Here is a 5,694-nt window from a genome sequence, read left to right on the forward strand (position 1 = left end):
TTTTTTTTTTTTTAAGAGGAACTGATATTCTTCTTCATTCCAGCTTCTTAGCTCAATAGGTATTTTTTTTCCCCAGGCAGTGTAACATCTACCACATATTCCAGTGTAGCTGAATAACGAAGTCCCTGGAAAAGCAGAATATTTAATTTCCTAGAGTTGGTATAGAAAGCCARTGTAATTGTGCAGTGGCACCAAGCAATGGTTTGGCAATGGTTCTACACAAGAGTTTGGCTTTTTGAGCATCTGTCTTAAAATGTCTGTGCTGTATCCACACTATTTCAATTGGTCTCTAAAGATTATCTGGAGCAGACAATAGGTTTTTCACAGCTGCTGTACAGTTTGCAAAAAGCAAAAACTCAGATGGGCCCATAGTACAATATTCTATTTCTGATTATATCCAGAATCAAGAACACCTTAGGAAAAACATAAGAATGGGGCAAACAGATACGACGTAGACTCATTAATCCCACAGGGCAACTCGAGTTCAGACAAACCGTGGAAAGGTAGCAGTTGACATTCTTTCTGGTTTTGGTGAAGACCAGCCTTTGGCTATTACCTCCTGATAARAAACATTTGAAATGAATGTGGCWTCAAAAAGACTTTGGGCTGGGGRCTGAATWCTGTCARTTGTTGAAGAGACAACTTATTGAARGWCACGAGTGATTTCTTTAGCGCTGGAAAGCCAGAACCACTTCATGGGCACCAGGAAAGCTCCACAAGATGAAAACATTGTGAGCATGAGTACAAGARGGTCTTGTGCACCTACATAATTTCAGCAAATTGTCATTTAATTGTCAACAATTGACCTAGAGCAACATGACTGAATTTTTACTGTTAATGTATTCTACATGTCTTTAAAAAAGTTGAGAAATATAACAGAAGCAGGAAGACTAAAATGATCCTGTTCTGCCCAGTTTTTAGCAAGTTATTTAAATGTTTGTAGCTTGAGCACATTTTGTTACAGTGTATCTGAACATGCAAAAATAATTATTAATATTACCATATTGCTAKCATAACCAAAGTWACACAGAATGCAGATATTTTGCCTCCTGATATAATGAAGCAGTAGTAATAAACATTCAGAAATTCAGTGGAATACTACAGCGTGATTTTTGTTCTCAGCCTTTGATAACAACCTATTAAATGTAAGGTATTTTTATTTGAAGACGTAATTGTGGATTTTCATTAGGTAATTTAGTGTTGAAGAGACTTCTGGAGGTGATCCACTCTTCCATGCTGCTCACAGATCTATCTTCCTGGTCAGACAAGGTCACTCAGAGCCTTGTGTGATCAAACTGGTAATCTGCAAGAACAGAGACTCCATAACTCGTCCAAGTCCTTGTTGCAATGCTTAGCAACTCTTATGGTAGATGTTTTTGCTTCTATACAAACAATATTTCTTTTGCTGAAACCTGGTGATGTTTTGCTGAAAGCTGCTTTTTCCTTGCCTTCTCTACATCTTCACATCAGAGAACAGAAAAGAGMCATCAGATCTCTCCTAAACCTTGTTTTTTCCTGGAGTTTATGTCAGCCAATTCAGTCTCCTCGTACRTCACTTGCTGCAACTCCTGCTCATYTCAGTGATCCTCCATTGAGCTGACTTCAGTCAGTCAATGTCTCTTTCTCACCCTGGTGGCCCCCAAACTGGATAGGCCACTGCAGTTGTGACCACATGAATGCCAGGCAGAGGGGAATAAAGGTTTTCCTCAGCCTGATGGCAGCACAGGCCCTTAAACAGTCTTCACKGCTGCAAGGGCATATGACTATGTTGTGTTCAACGTTTTGTACACTTGAAATCCAAGATCTTTTCTGGCAAAGCTAATCTCTAACCATATGTTTAAGAARTTGCCCGGTTTATAATAAAATCAAYGATAATTTTGCTTCTGATCMTAATTAGGGCAAGAATCAGACTCATAAATGTGTGCAGCATGGTGTAACTGTTGTCACTGCGCCCACCACCACATATGGGCACAGAAATACATATCACAGTTTTGCAAGTGCGCATGTGTCATCCTCAATTCGGTGGTCGTGGGGGTCTCCCTCTAATGAGATACCATCCTCTTCATCATGGTGGACTTTTAACCTTTGTCTTCAGGGCATGCACAGTTGTGATGTTCATGKTTTTTTCTAGTCCTCCAAGTCTTCATCTTCCATTATTTTGCTGACTGTCCTGTGCCTCTGCCAAGTTCTCATTAGTGCTCGCCACTGTTTCTTGTTATAGCATCTACCTGTCTACTTTCTTCAGAACTTTTTCTGATTTATGCCACTTGTGATTTTATGTGCCTATGCACTAATCCAGCTGGCTGGATTACATCCAGCTGGTGCACTGTATTTTGCTAATACCCTATATAAAAACTTACAACAATATATGAAAATGTTATTATTGATAACATATTGAAAGCTATTACATTGTATWTTGATAATATCTAAAAAAGTTTACAGAAAGTTTTCAATCATAGGCCTCATAAGCACCTTCTCACTTTGACATAAACCAGAGGTATCACCTCCAACAATGCTGCTTTCTTCCAGTAAAGAGATACAAAGAGAATATGTTCTTTATCCATGTGGCACCCATATAGATTCATGTAAACTGCACAGTCCAGAGTCCATGTCTTGGCTCTCCCACATCATCATTGGTGCAGTTGAACCAGCACCAAATCAGACCAAACTTTTGGTACCTACTTTGTCCACACAGGAGTGAAATGCAGCCARTTCTGAGTAGTGATAGCTCCTAAAYCTGATGTGCTCCAGAGGAAATCAGTCTCAGAAGCTGACCTAATATTTAGCAGAATATTCTTCCAAGCCCTCAGCCAACYTGTCAAAAATGCCATATTTGCTTCTAGAGATTTTCCACAGCTCTGCTGGTTCTTTTTATGTTGCCTGCTTCCAGCTTTATACCTACTGACAACTATTTGTCCACCTATTCAAAACAGAATGCCAACAAAYGCAAAAAGTGCTTCCAAAGCTTTCTCCCCACAGTCACAGAAGGTTTCTGATGATGAACAGCAGCCTGTTGTTCAGTCTAGCTACAATGGTATGTTAATCCACTGAGGGTGACCAGGGAAACTGGGAGTTAGCTACTCACATAAAATACCTCAAGTGCCTAGGGGAAGCAAAGACTTTCCAGTCATTATATAACACCAATTAACTCCTGGGAAAAAAAGTTAAAGAAAATATGTAGCACATATAACAATAATGTCAGACAGATGGAAAGAACATTCTATGGACACATACTCAGAGACTATCTGAAATACTCATCCACTATCCACAGGAGATCATTAAGCAGCAATTTAGTTGTTCTAGTTGATCGAGTTGGCTACCTCTACTACATTCCCTCACACAGTGAAAAGACTTTTCCCAACAAAGGMTTTCCTTTTGCTGGGATGACTGACATTACCTTTCCTGAGCTAGTAAAATTGAAAAAAATTCCCATACAGCTCATCATAGTTTTTGAAGAAGTAAATCAATACATTTTACCAGAGTAAAAACACAGAAAGCAACATGCACAGAGCATGCAACACATTTTTATTTTTCTAGAGCAGCTTCCAAAAAGAAAAAAATCTTTTACATCTTTTATTGCTAAGAAACAAGGAAATATGGAAAATTCTAAGGAAGTATTGGTCATTTATCAACCTAGCTGGAAACAGCATGTTTTTCTCTGAAGAAATTGTTGTGTACATAAACAGGCAATAATTCAATAATTTACATCAATAATTAAATATTTCTGAAAGTATCTGGTTACTACATAATTAAAAGGAGGAACAATCCATTCTAATTGATTATTTTTGAGTGAAGCATAGAATTGCACACACTCTTTTTGAAAATATGTGAAATAAAATCCATTGCAGTGAAATTATATGGGATTTGATTTACYATTATTCGTGTCTCATGATCCTGAGATTACTTTTGGAAGACACCCAGTTGCCTAGAGATCAATGGAAAACAAACATTCCTTTTCAGCAGATGCTCCTGGCACTGCTGCATGATTCAGCAAAGCGTGCCAAGGAAAGTAAGCCTGAAGGTCGCTTCCAAACTATGTGAGACATCCCACTGCATTTCACAAGTCATGTGCCTGCAACACACATAGCCCTATAACCTGCATTTCTGAGGACACTAACATGCTTTTGAGCTATTAAAAACCCCATACATTAGATGAAGATTAATCACCAAAACTTAAGGTCATTTAGTCATTCTTTTATGTGGAGGATGATGGAGACATGTCAGTGACTACGTACTATGTATATTTCCTCAAGAGTCTTGAAAATTTGACACTTTGATCTTCAGCCTAAGCTGATGTTTATGAYGCTAATAAAGTCACAAGCATTATARCAAGAACTGATGACAAACTGCTTGCTCACAAGTTGAATTTAAAATTGTTTATTTACCAAAGCAATGTGAAAAAAGCAAAGGAAGTTCTTCAAGTTTGCACTTCAAGCACAAAACAAGTGTAGCCTATTGCAGGCACTGGGAAAGAAATGTCCTTTCATAGAATCTTATGCATTACGGGAGGGTTGAAATCTGAAAAGAGGTAACAGGCTGCTTGTAGAAGAARCCTGGTGCTGGGAGTGTTAGGAACCCCAGCCCCCTGTACACCCCYACACCCTGGCTCAGGAAGCAACCTCTTGTTCCACTTTCACACCTGCTTTTTCTCAGTCTCTTACTTTATGTGGACATATAAATCCCTGCCTACATCTTTCACAGAACCAGATTGGAAAATACCTTTGAGATTGAGTCCAACCCATGACYGAACACCACCGTGTCAAGCAYTGGCACTGAGTGCCATGCACAGTCTTCCCTTAAACACCTCCAWGGACRGTGMCTTCACCACCTCCCTGGGCAGTCSATTCCAATRTCTAATCATACMTTCTGCRAASAAATTCTTCCTGTTGTCCAAACTAAATCTCCCCTGGCAGTTTGAGACTATTTSCTCTCATCCCTTCATCTTAGGGATGAGGATTTTCCTTTCATCTACTGGTGAGAGCAGAGACCGGACATCTGCTGCATACCAGATTTATCATGCCTGACTTTTACATTTGCTTCAGTTGTCTGTGCAAAGAGCTTGATAAACTGATGTGCAAATGAGAAAAAAAAAATAAAAAAAAGGAAAACCCACATATAAAATTGTCCTAAAAGCTGGTACTATACTAAAGAGTTACTGCATTAAAACAAAAAACAAAAATGTATTAAATATATTTTTTTTTATTGGTGCCCAGTAACAGGCCAAGAAGCAACGGCCATAAACTAGAACACAGGGACGCAATGGCCATAAACTAGAACGCAGGGAAGTTTAAACTCAGTGTGAGGAAGAACTTTACATTGAGGGCGGCAGAGCATTAGAAGAGGACGCCCAGCGAGGTCATGGAGTCTCCATCTCTGGAGACATTCCCAACACACCTGGACGCCTTCCTGTGTCACCTGCTCGAGGTGACCCTGCCTTGGCAGGAGGGTTGGACCAAGCGCCTCCAGAGCCCAGAATCTGTGATTCTGTAAAAAAAGACCTTTTTACAGAGGGCACCAGAAACACCCGAGAGGAAAGCACCCCAGCCCTGCAGCTGCAGCCGAAAGCAGCGATTTCCCCCACAAACCCGCTCCAAACCCCTCAGCTCTCCCCGCGGCGGTCGGTCTGTTCCCGCCTCCGGGCGGCCCCGGCGCCTCACCCGGACACGGCCCGGGCGAGAGGCGGCCCCGCCGCGG

This window comes from Malurus melanocephalus, unplaced genomic scaffold (assembly GCF_030028575.1).
Source record: "Malurus melanocephalus ecotype Western Australia unplaced genomic scaffold, MMel_1.1 scaffold_309, whole genome shotgun sequence".
In the NCBI taxonomy this organism is placed as follows: Eukaryota; Metazoa; Chordata; class Aves; order Passeriformes; family Maluridae; genus Malurus; species Malurus melanocephalus.